The sequence below is a fragment of the Emydura macquarii genome, unplaced genomic scaffold, assembly GCF_026122565.2.
Source record: "Emydura macquarii macquarii isolate MOO-44397 ecotype Brisbane River unplaced genomic scaffold, CSIRO-AGI_Emac_v2 contig_3345, whole genome shotgun sequence".
Taxonomy (NCBI): Eukaryota; Metazoa; Chordata; order Testudines; family Chelidae; genus Emydura; species Emydura macquarii.
The window spans coordinates 7,486,927-7,504,209 of record NW_027133482.1 but is presented as its reverse complement, the minus strand read 5'-3'; the positions used below and the strand labels follow the sequence as shown (position 1 = coordinate 7,504,209).

General features: G+C 43.4%; 1 protein-coding gene across 1 annotated transcript in view; it reads left to right on the top strand.

Moving 5' to 3' along the window:
* The window catches only part of DCTN1 (dynactin subunit 1), a 129,610-nt gene that overhangs the window by 14,039 nt on the left and 98,288 nt on the right, over positions 1-17,283 (top strand).

The following is a 17,283-nucleotide window of genomic DNA, read 5'->3' as shown; positions in this document are numbered from 1 at the left end:
CGGACCCCTACAAAATTTCGAATGGATGTATGGACCCCTTTGGAAATCTAGATATAATCTGCGGATCCCCAGTGGATCCATGGACCACAGGTTGAAAACCACTGTTCTGTGGTAATGGCAACTTTTCGCAGACCCCTTAAACCTAGTCTGTGGACCCTCAGGAGTTGAAACCACAGGTTGAAAACAATTGTCCTAGTGAATAGGGATCTGAGACATGCAGATGTGAAGTGACAAGACCAAGGAGATGCATCAAATCTGTGGCTGAGCTGGGAACTCCATTCTCAGCCTTTGCCACAAAGTAATCCTTCCCAATTTTTGTGCCCTCTGAGATCCTTGTTGAAAGGTGCTATAGATGTACACGGTAAGATAGAATGTATAAACACTGAATGCTCTCAGGAAGTACAAAAGGTAAGGTTCTATTAGTAACACTGGCTCAGCTGCATTGTATTTAGATAATCTTGATTCTGTTCTCTGTACTCAGTAATTTAACGCTGTATATGCAGTATGACAGAATTGGTATTTGAGTCCTACTCTGTGCATTTACTGACTTTCTTGTGTTCTGATTTGCAGTGGTGGTGTTGTATTCACATCTAATGTCCTTGATTTCTTTTTAAAGGGGAGAAGGGACTGGAGGGAAAGAAAATAAGAATTCAGGCTATACCATTATGGGAGTTGCATAACTATTCAGAAAATTAAACATCTATTATAAATTTGTGTATTATGCGTAATCAAAAGTTCACTTTTAATCATAGTTATTTTTGCATCTTGTTCAAATGGTACCTTTGACATCTAGCCACCTGCAAAATGTAACTTTTTTCAGCCATTTTTGAGTTAGTCACCTGCAAAAATGATTTTTAAAACAGGAAAAATGCTTTCTCTCTCCACTAATCAAACTCAAACTTTCATACGCCCATAAAGAAAACTCACCCTTTGGACTTCATACAAGCGTGGAAACTTTCAGCCCAAAAGGAAACTTTGTTCTCAATGAATGAAAAATGGGAGGGTTAAAGGGAGAGCTATCTGCAAACTTAACTTCAGATTTTGTGGCAGATGCTGTACGAGAGGTGGAGAGTGTGTTTCTAAAATTTCCAGATGACACCAAGATGAGAGGGTTGCAAGCACTTTGGAGGACAGGATTACAATTCAAAACCACTATAACAAATTGAGAATTGGGCTGAAATCAACAAGATGAAATTTAATAAAGATAAGTGCAAAGTACTACATTTAGGAAGGAAAATCAAATGTACAACTACAAAATGGGGAATAACTGCATAAACAGTAGTATTGCTGAAAAGGATCTGGGGGTTGTAGTGGATCACAATTTAAACATGAGTCGACAATGTAATGCAGTTGCAAAAGAAGCTAATATTCTGGGGTGTATTAACAGGACTGTTGTACATAAGACATGAGAGGTAATTGGAGAGAGTCCAGAGGGAGCAATGGAAATGATAAAGGTTTAGTAAATCTGACCTAGGAGGAAAGGTTTTATAAAAGACACATTTAGTCTTGAGAAAAGAAGGCTGGGGGGGGGCCTCATAAGTCTTTAAGTATGTAAGGGGCTGTTACAAAGAAGACGGTGATCAGTAATTCTCCATGTCACGGAAGGTAGGACAAGAAGTAATAGATTTAATCTACACAAAGGGATATTTAGGTTAGATGTTAAGAAAAACGTTTTGACTCTAAGGATCGTTAAGTACTGGAACAGATTACCAAGGGAGATTGTCTAACTTGTTCTTAAAAACCTCCAACCGCACAGTTTCACAAACACCTATCAGGGATGATTTAGGGATACTTGGTCCTGCCTCTCAGCGCAGGCGGTGCGCTAGATGACCTCTCAGGTCCCTTCCACTTCTACATTTCTATGATTAGTATTTTTCATCAGAATAATGGAAATCAGAGATGGACTAGCTCCTGCTGGCCCATCTAGTCCATGTCCCGGCACAGGGAGGATTGGGACTTTTGCCTTTTGGCTTTCTTTTCTATAGTAACTTCTGATTTTGTACACTGCCACCTACTTAGGACTCCTGTCTTCCATCAGAAACCGAAGGGGAGACTGTAGCAGTCCAGATCTGTGGTTTTAGGATAGCGGGAGTGTGTCTGAACAGATTTGGGACTATGAATTGGTTAAAGCAGAGGTAGACTTTATTACTAGATTGAATTCTATCTGCCGAGTCAGGGCTGGGCATAGGGGAAGTTAGGGTGAGAGAGCCCTCTTTCCAAGACTGCAGTGTGCGTGGGGGGTAGTGGCGAAGAACTGGAAGATGATCACAGCACCGCTAGTGTTCCAGTAATGTCCTGAAATAATGAAGGAAAGCAGAGTGGAACACACTGGGAACCCCAATTTTGCCAAATCCTGTCAGGCATACTCCCTTCTCCCCAGCCCCCCCTTGCTGTTCCACAGGCAGCAATTAATGCTATAGGCAGCCCTGAAGAGAGAGGCTGATGACTTTAATTAGACATCTATTCAGATCAGCCCTAGAAAGAGCAATTATTGATTTTTAAAAATGCCTCATGATTAACTGTTTGGTCTCCATACCTGCGCTTCTGTCCTACATAGGTTGCAGCATTGCTTAGTTTTTTAAGCATTTTGTTCAGTCCTATAGTAAAATATAATAATGTGTTGGGCCAATGGATTTGTAATTGTACTCTGTAAATTGCAAGATAGTTTTGTGTGTGGTATGGTCACTTCCAGCTCTATTTTCCTTTAAATTCATTGGGGATGCTTGAGCTTCAGGAAAGCACAGGGAAAAGCTAGACTGGAGAAGGCCTGGATTGGATGTAAAGCAATCCTAAGCTGTAAACAAGAGCCTGAAGTGCGAGCAACTCAGGCTGCAAAGAGAGGGGCAGAAAAGAACAACTGAAAATACCTGTTTTGGAATAAAATTCACTGTAACTCTGAATTCTTCATGTTGGGTATTTATCATCCGCTCCATGCAAGCAGGAATGCAGATGGCCCCTGCCTAGTGAGCACCACTGCCTGTGCAGGGCATATCCAGCGCTTCCCTCAGACACAGGGCTAGGCTGTGATCCAGGTAGATGCTTCTGCTGTTGGAGAAGCTCACTGATATTGTTTCCTGGCTTTTTATCTCCAGTGCCACAGCCCAGGCCGCTTGCCTTTTCTTTCCAGTTTCAAATGTGAAACTGTTTAGCATTAGGACCCAGTGGGCTGGAAAAATCTGTGACAAGAGTCTGGAGCAGCACTAGCGCAAAGTGAGTCTCCCTCAGCTGAGCTGGATTTTTGTATATCCATGGATTGAAGAATCCTCTAACAGAAAAGGGTTTTTTCCTCTGTGTGACCAGACAGAGCGTGGCTTGGGGTGTGGGTATGGTTGAATCAGCTGGAACATAACAGCCACATCCTTCCTGAATTACTACTAGCCATGAACTGAGATTATCGTTTAAAAGAAATAATAATTAAAATAGAGAGAGAAACGGCAGCATGGCTCAGAGCAAGAGACATACATATAGTCGGGTAAGTTGGGGGGGGGGGGAGGAAATGGGGGGGAGCAGGGGACTGGACTTATTTACAAACTCCTTGGATCTATTATATGTATTATACCTACAATACATCTTAATGTTATCTGTTGCAATGAAGGATATATATATTTCCAGTAAAATATAGATTGTTTACTATGCTTTTCCCGTTTTCTGAATTGTGCATCCTGGCTATTAGCAATATCTCATTTGTTTATATATACCCGGGTGGGAGGGAGGAAGGTATAGATAAATAGTCTGAATTATATTGTTAGCTGGTCCCTTTTTATTTAAATTAGTCTCTATTTCTTGTTAGTTATCACTGATAATGTAATGAGGTGTCAGCTGAGCCTCTGGCGATGACAGTCTTTCTAGGGCTTTTCAGCACAAAGATTCTGGGTTGTCGTCCTCCCCCTCGCCCCCTTTGTTTTTCCATCTGATTGTTTTCCAAGGTGCATTGTGAGATGCTGAAATGATTTTCAGATATTTGGAAGCCTGAGGTTTTACCGTAGTGCCATTAAGCTTGGGCTGCGAAGTCGGCAATAGAACTTCACATGAGTAACAGCCTTACAATGAGGCCTTTCTTCGGAGTTTCTTTCTTTGCTGTTTTGTTCTTTTTCTCGAATATCGTCGTATTCTGTCTGAGTCTCTAGGTGTTGGAGAGGCTGGGTTAGTGCATTTTCAGGCTTCTCTATTACTTGGTGCTTGCCAACTTGGCAAAGTGCTCTGTAACTCTAGGTGGATCATAAGCACTACCAGGCCATGTTTCTGTCTGTCTTCATCTTTGCAAATCCTGAGAAGAGGTAGACCTTTCTCATCACCTCATGTTATGCTGAACTCATTTCAAACCTCCTTTAGGAAAATGCAGTGTGCAACTACACTTGCTTCCCAGCAAAGATCATTGTTAGGAAAGCTGACTACACACCACCATCATTCGTTGATTTTTGTATTTAACTTAAGAATCTTTATGGTCAAAATGACTCGGTTTCTTTTGTTTCATTGCTGTTACCCCTGGTTAGTTAGATGATAGAAGAAGCTGAGGCCACAGTGCATAGCAACTGCCATCCAGAAAGATTAAAGATTGTTGCTTAGGGCATATGTCTGAAAAGTTACTTAAACTGCTTCAGAAATGGTGAAAGAATGTTGCTTGTTTGTGTGTGGTGGTGCTGCTGTAGAACCCCTCTTCTTGACTAGGTTTCCTATTATTGTCCTCTGCTCTTGACAGAAAAGCATTGGAGTATGTGCCACTCACTAGCTTCCCGGCGTTTGGATTTTCTAAAATGTTCTGTCCCTGATCCATGGGGTCGCTCTGAGTCTTTCCCACTAGTGTTCTATTAGCTGTGTTTAATTCCACTCACTGGTTAAAGCCAGGTGGTATTTGTATGTTTTTGAACTTAGTCAACATTAACTACATTTTACTCAAACTGCATTTTGAGACTACAGTGTCAAGAGAACCAAATCTGAGAGAACCCTTCTAGAGATGGCTGGTCGGTTGAGGCTCTCTCTTACTGGTACTTGACTTGTGTGGGTAGTAATATAACACCTAATATAGTAGCAGGTTAATTATCTGAATTACTCATGATCAATTCTGTTGGCAAAGCTAGAAATACTGTGCCCAAACCATTTGCATGGAACACCATATTTACCATACATTTCCTATTGGATCCCAGTTCTCTCTCCGAATGTATGGGGCTAGTGGTTTCAGCTTAGTATTTTTTCAATTTGTCTGAGTTGACAGGTATTTGTACCCTATTTTCCCCTGCCCTTGTCCCCACCATAATCTTTTAATCTCTTATTTTAAATTGCACTCCTTGTTTTTAGGTGTCAAACCAAAGTAAATCCAGCACTGTAGTGGTGCTCACACAGTGGGAGTTTCATCACAGCAATGCCTTTAGTTCATCTACAAGTCTAACAGCAACAGATCCACGCTGTTTAAGATTCTGTTAGATGAGACAGCAGCCACCCCCATTGTGTCACTGGATGATGGGTCTGTTATTAATCCTCGAGTAATCTCCTTTGATGAGGACCGAATATGGCAGCACCAGATATTATATATTCAGTAATAACTAGACTTACCGCAAACGTAGACTAGAATTATTTCTAAGTCTCTCCTTCTTCAAGTCCTCTGTAGCCACCTCTTAAATTTGCGGCTAAGAGGATTTTAACTTGCAGTCATGAATCTCTTCATGGGAGACTTCCAGAGAAGTGCTGCTGTGTTCAAGGTTTGCCCCCAACTTTTGATCTATACTTTGAGTGACAGTTTAAGGGTGCAATTAGTTACATCTGCATGTAGGGAGGTGTCGTGCACCCACATGATGATGTGATCATGGCTTCAAAAAGTAACAGATATTTTGCAGGGGTTATGCGCCATGGTGAAACAAAGCTCTGAAATTATTGTGTTCAAGCGACACATATTAACCAAATATTTGTGCTTAAATCGCAAGTAAATTGAAATATATTCAGTTTTTGGTATTTTTTTTTAAATCAGTGTGTGATATATAACTGACCTGGGGAGGATTTGAACAGTATTTTTGGGTGTGAAAAACATTCTATCCCATCCACAATTGCCTGAGACATCCTACAGCACCCAAGATTTGAGACACGGTAGGGTGATGACTCCTCTAGGGTGAAAAAGTTTTGCAGGAATGCTGCACCTGGGAGAAGGCTTTGATCTAACTGATGGTTCTGAAACTTGGTGGAAAGGGAGTTATGGGTTTCCATAACAGCATATTTTCCACTGCATTGTCTCTTTTTAGAATGGCCTAATAGCTGACTCACCCTTTTGACCATTGCTGCACAATGAGCTGATGTTATGATTGAGCTGTCCACAGTGGTGTCTAGATATATGTCCTGAGGGGTTCTAAGTAATTTAGAATCCATCAGTGTGCCTCATTGTTTAAAATTATTCCTTCCAGTGCTCCCCACCTTGTAGCAGTCTGTGAATTCAATCTGTCTTTATAATGTTCAGTTACTTGCTTTTTGTTAGATCTTCCGAGAATTCCTCACAATCCTTTGTTGCCTTGACTTTGTAATCAGTAAATGTAACCACTTTGTGCTTCTGACCACCCCCAGACATTCCCAGTGATGCATGGCACTGTTAGGCTATCATAGAAGTTTAACTTACCAAAGGCCTGTCCTTCGTTGTCCTTACATCCACTTACAGTTAGGTCCATAGATCCATTACAGTGGGTACTTCATCCTGCTTGCAGCTTGTCAGTCACTAGCTTGTCAATCACCTTGCCTCTGAAGCTCCCTCCAGTTTGGTCTACCCCCGTAGCTCCCCTACTCCTCCTGCTGCAGAGCTTTTATGAAGGGAACCTCCAACCTTTATTCCACGTTTCTGACTAACAGTTCAGCTGCATAATGGGTCCATCCGATTCCTAGCCGTGTCCCAGGGCTGTGTTTGCCCTTTGGGGTTTATCCCCTGAGCTCTGCTTCCCCTGCTGAAGTGTTTGTGGTAGCTGGTTCCCTGCAGGCTTCAGGGGGCACTCAGGTGAGAAAAGCCAGAGGCCAAAAGGTAAGGGAGGGACAGGTGACAGACCTTTTGAAGACTCTGGGGGCAGTGCTGTTCCCCTCCCTTAGCCCAGGCCCTGCCGGGTCAGCTCAGCCTTCTTCTTCTTCTGGGCTTGTTTAGTCTGCAAAAGAGAAGAATGAGGGGGGATTTGATAGCGGCCTTTAACTACCTGAAAGGGGGTTCCAGGGAGGATGGGACTAGGCTGTTCTCGGTGGTGGCAGATGACAGAACAAGGAGCAACGGTCTCAAGTTGCAGGGGGTGAGGTCTAGGTTGGACATTAGGAAAAAGTTTTTCACTAGGAGGATGGTGAAGCACTGGAATGGGTTACCTAGGGAGGTGGTGGAATCTCCATCCTTAGAGGTTTTTAAGCTGAGGCTTGACAAAGCCCTGGCTGGGATGATATAGCTGAGGTTAGTCTTGCTCTGAGCAGGGGGTTAGACTAGATACCTCCTGAGGTCCCTTCCAACTCTAATATTCTATGATTCTATGAAAGGAGACTGTTAGGATTGGAAAAGAGCTGGATCTGGGGCAAGCGCCCCATCTCAATGTGGGGGGGTTAAACGAGAGGGGCAGCATCCCAAATGGAAAATTGCCCTGAGTCCGTATAGCATGCACCAGCAGCCATGTCTCTGATGGCATAGCTCAGCTGCCTCCCCTTGGGCCACAGTTACAGGGCACTGGCCATCTCATGGACGCTATAAACGCCAGAGGTCAGTAAGGGCCAGTAAGTGGGTCACCACCACTTCCTTCCCGCCCAGCACCTGGCTATGAGTGAAGACGGGGGCAGTAGCCTAGCTATAGAAGAACGAGCCCTTGGCCCATCCGTTACCTCTTTAGCCTCTGGTCTCCATTTCATAAAGCCAGAAGCTTTCTCAGTGTGCACCAGTCCAAATCCAACCTGGAGCCACTGCCCAAATAAATGTGACTATCTTCCCTGGTGGCCAGGGACTTGCCATTTCCAGCTTGGGTAGTTTTTTACCTGAAAGTGGCCTCCTTGTAGGCCAAGTCTAGGCAGGTATCACTTAAGACTCCTGCCGCCGCCCCGCCCGCCGCCGCCCCCCGGGCATAGATGTGTTTTTGGTCCTGGAAATCAGGCACTCAGGCAAATCCATTCCTCGCTTTCTTACTGATATAATTGGGAACTTTATGGTAAGCTGAGGCTGTTCAGAGTCATCAGAAAAGTCAGATGCTATCGAAAGGAATACAGGTCATAGGGCAAGTTGAAGCAGTCCCTGAACGACACCAGGAGAAAATAGCTCTTTGAATGGTAGCTCAAACAAGTGCAGGTTGCTGTGTCAAGGTTAGTAGCTGCCCTCAGTTACCTCAGAACTCTGACTCTGAACCAGCCCTGTCTGGAGGTAGACCACACATTGGTGCCAGACTCTCTTATTTTGGGAATAAATGGCTCCCTGCAGCTTTGGTTAAAGGGCTGGTCCCTGGACAGTATCCAGAGGGGATGCTCTGTCATACTGTATAAGAATCGCAGGAACAGCTTTGTCCCATTCTTGTTCTTAAGAAACCCATGGACATTCCAGGGAATGAATGAAACCCTGCATCAGCTACTATTTCTGATCAGCTGTGTTTTGGAGTTGGGAGCTTTCTCAGATGAGACCGGTATTCAGTGGAACCAATTCAGATATTTCTTGGGGTCAGAGGGGTTGACAAATTCTGGTCCAGGACCCCCTTCTGGTCCCTACTTGTTCCCACCCCTTTTGTAGGGGCTTTGGGTCTCCCTCAGCAAGGGAGTCTCCCCTCTCTCCAGCACAGCACATAGGCCGGTGCCGCCAAGAATCGAGTTGTCAGTAGACTAACCTGTGATCTGCTGTACAGGAACAGACTTCCTGGGCGTCAGGTTACAACACCATTGGCCCAGCCACCCGTCTATCTAGACGGATGGCCAGGCCGAATTTGGGTGACGTTGCAACCACATGCACCAGATCACAACATCATTCACTGAAACTTGGCCTGGCCGCCCCTGTGTGTATGTCTGGGGGGGGGGGGATGGCTTGGTCAAACTGAGTGGCATTGCAACCATGCAGCTGTAGTGATACTCTGGACCGCTCTGGCAGCAGCCGTACTGGTTTAGTACAGGAACACTGCTTAAAAGTGCTTGGGCGCTGCAGCCTATGGAACTATGAGCATCCTCTTCACCCTTCTTCCCAATTGATGCCACTGCTCTTGTACTTGTAATTCAGGCAAGTAGTCCTCACTACTATTGTAGCATTCACTCCTGAAGTGAATTCAAGAAGTATTATTCCTTCAGCTAAACATCAAAGTTTGCTCCTTAAGAGCACTGATGATCATAGCCTAGAGAAGTTATGTCTTTTGCATTGAGATCTGCTAGGTGGCCACATGGCCATCAATGCATAAATTCACCAAAACTTTACATATTGGTCATCCAATCTTTAGCCAATACCATTTTTTGGCAGAAATGTTCTCTACACCTTAGTGCCCAGGTGAAGGGCGTATAATATACCTCATGTTGTATGTCCATATCCTGGGGGCACACTGCTGTGAAAATCCCATTGTAACAGATTTGAATCTTAGATCAATGCAGAATAGGAAAATGTATCTGTGTGTACCTGAACATGTTCTTTCTTTGAGGAGTAAAGTCCAAAGATATGGCCTAATCTGGAGACAAGGTTGTCATTCAGAACTTAGATGGAAATTAATGTCCAAAGACTTGGGTTTGTTTTGTTAGGGGGAATTTCCCATGGGCTGCAGTAGGTGGAATGGTATGTTTTCTGCATTACAAATTGTGGTAAGTATAATTTAAGAAGGCGGAATTAAATTATCCTGGCTATAGCAGTTGTTTCAATTAATGGAGACTTCAGAGGGTGGGGGCATTCCACTCTTGCCAGTGTCTGATGGGTCTGGTTTTGCCCTAGGCTGCAAGCTGGTTGACATACAATAAATAGTTGACATTCATTGTAATGAATCTGTGAGCCTTTATTAACAAAATAAATGTTCAGGTTAGCAGGTATACTTTTCTTGTAAGATCAGCCAGTCCATCTCCCTAACCTTTGCATGATGAGAACTGACCATTTATTGCCGCTTTTTGCTTCCTATCTTTATCTTTTATCCTGATTCTAATCCATGACAGGACTTTACCTGTCACTTCGTGTTTGCCAGGTTTTTTGACAACTTCTTGTGAACCTTCTGTAAGCCCATGTTGTCCACCCTATTTCTTGTATCCACTATTTGTCAACTCTTTCAAAGAGTGCCAACAGTTTGGAGAAGCACAGTTTGCCATGTAAAAAAGCCAGACTGGCTTGTCTCATTGTTCTTGCTTGGGAACTTTACTGTCCCCAATGATTTTTCTCCCCCAGCTTTACAGATAATAATCACTAGTCTGTAACTTCTGGAGACACACTTAGCTTTCTCTTGTCTAACTGTTCTAAATGAAAAATTGTATTTTCGTGGGGCTGACCAGAGATCTGTTCACAGTACCCTCCCATGTCAGTGGAAACTTGAGAGAGGAACTAAATAAGCCTCTGAAAATTAATTTTTTTAGATGTTTGCAGAAGGGAAGTTCCTGTAGGATGGATTCAGTGGGGGGCTTGTGGATTTTGCTTTTCCAAAAATCTTTTTGCACCAGTTTCAGTTGAACAGGTTTTATGTTTTGTGACAAATATCTATTAGCATTTCAGAAGCTACAGTGTGGCAGTAATGAGGTGGTGGTAGTTGGGCGAGAATTAGCCTGGGGGAGGGAGCTTCTGGATTTTGGAGCATAATTCTTTGTCTCGCTTGTTCTTCAGTTTTGGTAAATTGTGCCAGTAGTACAGCTCCCTTTTTAAAAGGAACCTTTGAAATGTACTTAGAGTAGTGCAGGGCTCGACAAATTTGTTTTGGAGCTAGGAGCCAGCCCAAAAATTAAGGAGCCAGACTAAGTGGGCCCAGCGGCGTGGAGCCCTGGCTGGAGCGCAGCGGCCGCACTCCCCTCTCCTCCCCTCCCGGTCCCACCCCCTCCCACATCGTGGGCCCAGCGGCGGGGCGCCCTGGCTGGAGCGCGGCAGCCGCTGCGCTCCCCCCTCCCAGCCCTGCCACATGGGCGCAGTGGGCCCTGGCCGGAGCACGGCGGCCGCTCCCTCCGGATTAATACTAGGCCCCAGACTTAAATTTCTAGGCACTATGGCGACTTGGTGCCCGGGGTTTGTGGAGCCCTGGAGTAGTGCACCGCCTTGTCATGGCATTCTGGAAATTTCCTTTGCGAGATGTTTTTGCTGTGTACAAACAGATGACAATTGCTTTTTAAAAAATTTAAAATAGGCTTTTTTTGAGCTACAGCTTACAAACCAGACATATCTGGGGACTCCTGGCAGTATGGACGTGCCGTCAAGTTTAACACGTTTCTAATCTATTTTTTTACTAGTTTGACAATGAACCTTTGCTGTGTGAACTGATTTAAAAAAATAAAGGAACATCTGGTACCTCGTAAACAGTGAAAACCTTTTATTTTCCCAGGTTTCATTTTATTTTTTTCTCTTCCCTCATTCTGTACTGATGACACTTCCATGAGTGATATCCGTGTCTTGGTTTATTAATCACTTGAGGTGGCACATACACCTATGACTCTGCTTGGCTGCTGTGTGAATAATTACAGCAACCAACTATATTGACTTCAAGTGAGACATAAACGAAGAAACTGACGCCTTATTTTCATGCAAGTTAGTTTCATGCAAGCAGATTCATACAGAATGAGAAATGAAGCAAATTAAGGCAAAAATCTTCCTAGATGCCATTTTATTAATTTAGTTAAACTTCATTGCAAATGCCATTAAGCTCATATGTGAGGGAGAGTGCATCTTACATATATTTTCAGAACTGAGGGCCACGGATGCAGCTATTGCTTAAATAACTAAATCAAACATTTTAGTTAAATCTAGTATTTGGAACTGGTCAAAAATAGAGTTATTCGTTGTTTTTTTCACTTGCTAAATTGTAATTGATTCTTAGCAGTGACATAGTGCTTACAAATGTAATTTAGCTTTATAATCTCACTGTGAGGTATGCAAGTATTACCCCCACTTTACCTTAGGGGGTAACTGAGATGCAAAAGGCCAAATTCAAGCCTCACTTACACCAAACCACCCCCAGTGATCTCAGAGACAGCAAAACATAGCCCAAAAAGCGTAATTGATTTTCAAAAGGCCCCCCAAAAAAGTCAGCAGTCAGATTTCAAGAATAGTAATTTTATAGTGGAATAGAAAAGTTGCAGACCTCACAGGAGGATTGAGGGATTTTACTGATTTGGAAAATGCCCAGTGGTTGATCAGCAAAGCCCAGTAGGACTTCAGGGTTTCTGAGTTTAAAGATTGAAAGGTTTGATATGAGCCTAATGCCTAATAATTTGAATTATCTGTCATAGAAGTCAGAAATGGGGAAAAAACCTATTCACTCAACCAGTTCACCTGTCTGTCAGTTGAGATGGACTGGATGATCTAATAGGTTTACAGATGTGTTAGAGAATGTACTGCACCTGCACACTAGAGTACATCTAGTAACCTTGTAGAAAACAAGATGTTTGTGGAAGTGGCTTCCCAAACTAGAAAGAGAGAACGTATCCATAATCCCTTTCTGTCCACTACATCTATAGTCTATCTCCCCATCTCCGTCACAGACGTTTTGAGAGCAATGTTTGTTTTATGGATCCCAGGAAACTTTTCAGTAAGATTATATCATTTTAAGAGTAACCTTCAGATACTTTACTTGTATAATTAAATACGTAGCGAAAAAATGTAACAGCCTCCTTTCCTTAGCAGTGAAGATTCTGGAAGTTGGTGAGAAAATGACTGTTGGAAGGGATAGCAGGAATGTCTTGCTTGTCATAGTATCATAGAAGATTATGATTGGAAGGGACCCAGGTAGTCATCCAGTCCAACCCTCTGCTCAAAGCAGAACCCAACCCCAACTAAATCATCCCAGACAGGGCTTTGTCAAGCCACAGCTTAAAAACCTCCATCCTTAGAGATTCCACCACCTTCCTAGGTAACCCATTCCAGTGCTTCAGCACCTCCTAGGGAAATTTTTTTCCCTAATTTCCAGCCCAGATCTCCCCCACTGCAACTTGAGACCATTGCTCCTAGTTCTGTCATCTGCCACCACTGAGAACAGCCTAGCTCCATCCTCCCTGGAACCCCCTTTCAGGTAGTTGAAGGCTGCTATCAAATCCCCCTTCACACTGCAGACTAAACAAGCCAAGTTCCTTCAGCCGCTCCTCAGAAGTCGTGCTCCAGCCCCCTAATAATTTTTGTTGCCCTCCACTGGACTCTCTCCAATTTGTCCACATCCTTTCTGTAGTGGGGGGCCCAAAACTGGACACAGTACTCCAAATGTGGCCTCACCAGTGCCAAATGGAGGAAAATGATCACTTCTCTCAATCTGCTGGCAGTGCTCCTACTAATGCAGCCCAATATGCCATTAGCCTTCTTGGCAACCAGGGCATACTGCTGACTCATATCCAGCTTCTTATCCACTGTAACCCCCAAGTCCTTTTCTGCAGAACTGCTGCCTAGCTCGTCAGTCCCCACTCTGTAGCTGTGCATGGGATTCTTCCGTCCTAAGAGCACGACTCTGCACTTATCCTTGTTGAAGCTCATCAGATATCTTTTGGCACAATCCTCCAATTTGTCTAGGTCCCTCTATATTGTATCCTGAACTCTCCAGCATATCTACCACTCCCCCCTGGTTAATGTCATCTGCAAACTTGCTGGGGGTGCTATCCATCCCATCCTCCAGATCATTAATGAAGATGTTGAGCAAAACTGGCTCCAGGACAGAGCCCTGGCGCACTCCGCTTGTTACCGGCTGCCAACTAAACATGGAGCTGTTGATCACTACTTGTTGGACCCGATGATCTAGCCAGTTTTTTATCCACCAGATAGTCCATTCATCCCACCAGCCCATACTATTACTTCTTTGTCAGATAGCTTTCTGTGCACTAAACTGGATTGTTATATTTTGGTCTAGTAATATATATAAAAGAAATGGCCACAATTTTTCCTTTTCTAACATTACAGAAAATAATTCTGTTCTGCAAATTTATTCTTTCTGTAGTTTATACAAAAATAAGAATAATCTGGAAAAAGGAATGTTGTAGAGGCTCTTATCTCTTCTAAGCTGGTCATTTTTGGTTTCTCCAGTTGCTTTGATGCAATGCTAAGGCAATTGGATACATGGTAATGAGCACCAGATAAAAAGCTAGCTAGATATAGACCTTTATGAAATCTTAAAAGTTCATCTCCAGTAAAGTCTGTGGAATTCATTACTTGCTTCTGCATTATCTGGTTGGCTAGCTGTAATCTGAGGAGGGGCTTATTCAATTTGGAGAAAAGGCTCTTTCTCTCTTGGATGAGTACCTTTTCGCTACTGAAAGGGAAGGAAGTGAATGTGGCAGGAATCGGTGTCTACATGGGTTTGAAGTGAGATGCCATGGAATTTCCAGTCTGATTGATGAGGATGTTTGCCTGCTTTGAGTGTGGCAAGGAGCTTGCTGCTAATTCTTAAAGCAGCATGTTGGTCTGTAAAGGAGATTTTTTCAAAGGATATAAAAATTGGGCGTGCGCTTTCTCTCCGCACACCCACTGCTTTATGCTATGGAAATTAGTTCTAGAAGAGTTGTGTGTGATTTTTTTCCCCCCAGTTAAAAGCTCAGGTCTGTTCTACCCTGGAAGAGTCTATGGTGGCTAGAGAGTTAATAAAACATGGCTAGTGACTGGGATTGGATCTTTAGTCAGACTGCTTAAAACTTTGTTTTTGTTAATACCTGCTTTACTCCAGTGCCTTAATAAACTCTGGAGAAAGGGTGTGTGTTTAATCTTTAACACCCTCACCCTTTCAGGTAAGGTGCGGGAGCTCACAATAAACAGCTCTGGGATACTCAAGAATGTTTCCAGCAAACCCAGACTTGACATTCATGATATTGCTAATGTAAAAGGAAGTAAAAACACTTGTTTTAACATCAGCCATTCAGGTCATCTTTATACATAGTAAAATAGTTTTAGGGAAACAATTAAAAAATCTTTGCAGGCCACCTTTTAAAGTACCTTAGGTACCATAGCCTCCTGCTCTGTAGCCTCCATGACTCTCGCCTTGTCCCACTTAATCCAGCCAGAACACTGCAGGCGTAATATACCTTTCCCTCATTCCAGCCACACTTGGCCTCTCTTCACTTTCCTTCACTGGCTTTCATCTGCCTGACTCTTTGGTGGTGTCCATCTTGGCTATCCCCTTCACTCTTGCTAAGTTGGATAACTCTCTTGTTCATGTCCTCCTTGTGCACTTAATCTCCACACTTTCCATCTGTCCGTGTGTTTGGAATGCTCCTCCTGAGTTCAGGCTTTTATCCAGCAGGCACACAAGTCCTAACCCTCCCTTCAAAAACATGTTTCCTAATGAAAATACGAAGCAAAAATCTCTTCCACCCTTCTCCCAAATCACTGGTGGAGCTGATGTGACAAGTGCTGTAGAATTTTTTTCATTCATCTTGATTGTAGCTTCCATTCGCTACCCTTTCCAGCAGAGATTGTCATCCTGCCTGTATATGTACCCGAAGAGAGGTTTGTAACAGACTGACCTGCACAATTTGTGTCTGTGTTCCCATTGGGGATTGGGGTACCCTTTGTTTATGGTTTGCTGTGTACCAGGCAGGGGAGTTCCATCAGAGGTCCCTGAAAGCTCATTTGTAAAATGAAAGCTCAACTTGTAAGAACCCTTATTTCTTCCATGAGGTGGTCACATGAGCTATGAGGTCTCCAATCTGGAGAAATTAAGGTCATTTCAAGTCATCGATTCTATTTCACAGATTTTAGTCAAGAAAATTAAAGGCTCTGGCACTGATAGCCTGGCCCATTGGCAAGACGAATGAAAGATGAATTGGGCTTGAGTCTGTTTCATAAGATCAGGGCCATAGCATAATACGGCAGGAAGTTCTTGGGAATGTTTACAAACCAGCTGTGTTGGTTAATGCTGTCTGTCTGTGCAGAGCCGTATAATAGCATCATGGTCTGGAAGAGAACTCCAATTGCTAAGCCAAACTTGAGTCTAACCTGGGTTTGCTGTTTCTGTAACAGAATGTCACGTCCCCAGAAGTATAAAATCACATGGCTTGCATAGAGAGCCCCCCCAAATGCAGACTAGCCATTGGTTGAGCTGTGAGTATACTTCTTTACACTAGAAGATAGATGCAACTTCCTGTGGACTTGTCTGATTAAATCATGTTTGCTTCTTCAGTCAAATAAAATAATATCTTGCAGGTTATCAGAGCTGCTGGAATATGGATGAGGCTGAGGCATTTTCTGTTTATGGTCTGTCCCTTTCTTTTTATGCCAGTTTATCTATCTTGTCTACGGACATTTTTCTTCAGAACCCCTCCCTGTATGCTAAGGATTAGTTGAAGCGGCATGTAAGCATTTACATTAGGGAGTCATTGTGATAGCCGTTAACTGTGTAAAGCTTTAGACTCCCTTTTGTCCTGGACACAGTATGAGGGCCTGAAGAGGCCAGTGAAATAGGCCAGCAACATTATCATCTAGGCAGGTGGTATGAATAGAGATGGAGCTCTGCTTTTCAGTGAGTGACATCTGGCAGAACAGTAGCGTGGTGGTGGCCCACAGCCCCTGGAAAAGTAAAAGTAAAATGAAGGCATGTGCTGCACCATTACATAACACGTGTGTATTTCTGGTAAGGTGCTGTGTGTCTAAAACACTTCTTTTATGGAATTGTTCACACCCATTGCCTTATTCTCTACACCAGAAGTGAATCTCTGAATGCAATTAGTTGTACCTAGGCAGATGTACATTTGAGAAGACAACAACTTAAAAATGCAGTTGTGCACATGAAACTTTAACGAGCATGGATGGGTAATGAGGAGGATACTGACGGTCTTGAAAACATAATGAGAGTTTTCTGATTAACTGCTCGTGTTCTGATGTGGAAGGAGAAGCTGTGAAGGGTGTTCCTAGCCTAGCGCTTGTCTCCTAAATGTAGTGAGAAATCTATGGAGGTAGGCTGCCTATTTCTCAGATATCAAACATGGACCAATCGTTCTCTTTGAAGAGGGGTAGGAAAGCATGATGATGTGGAAGAGGAGGGTTCACAACCCCAACAGCCCTGCTTATCAGGGCCTCTAATGCTAGAAATGCTGCAGGTAAATAAATAAAATAGTACCTTTTGAGACACTGATCCTGTGCTTCCTGCATTGGAAGATGATCTGTGACCATCTGTCACAGTGCCAGGTGTGAACGGTGACTTGCTTCATGTTGGTCTTTCCCAAAGCCTCAGAATGGATCTTCCA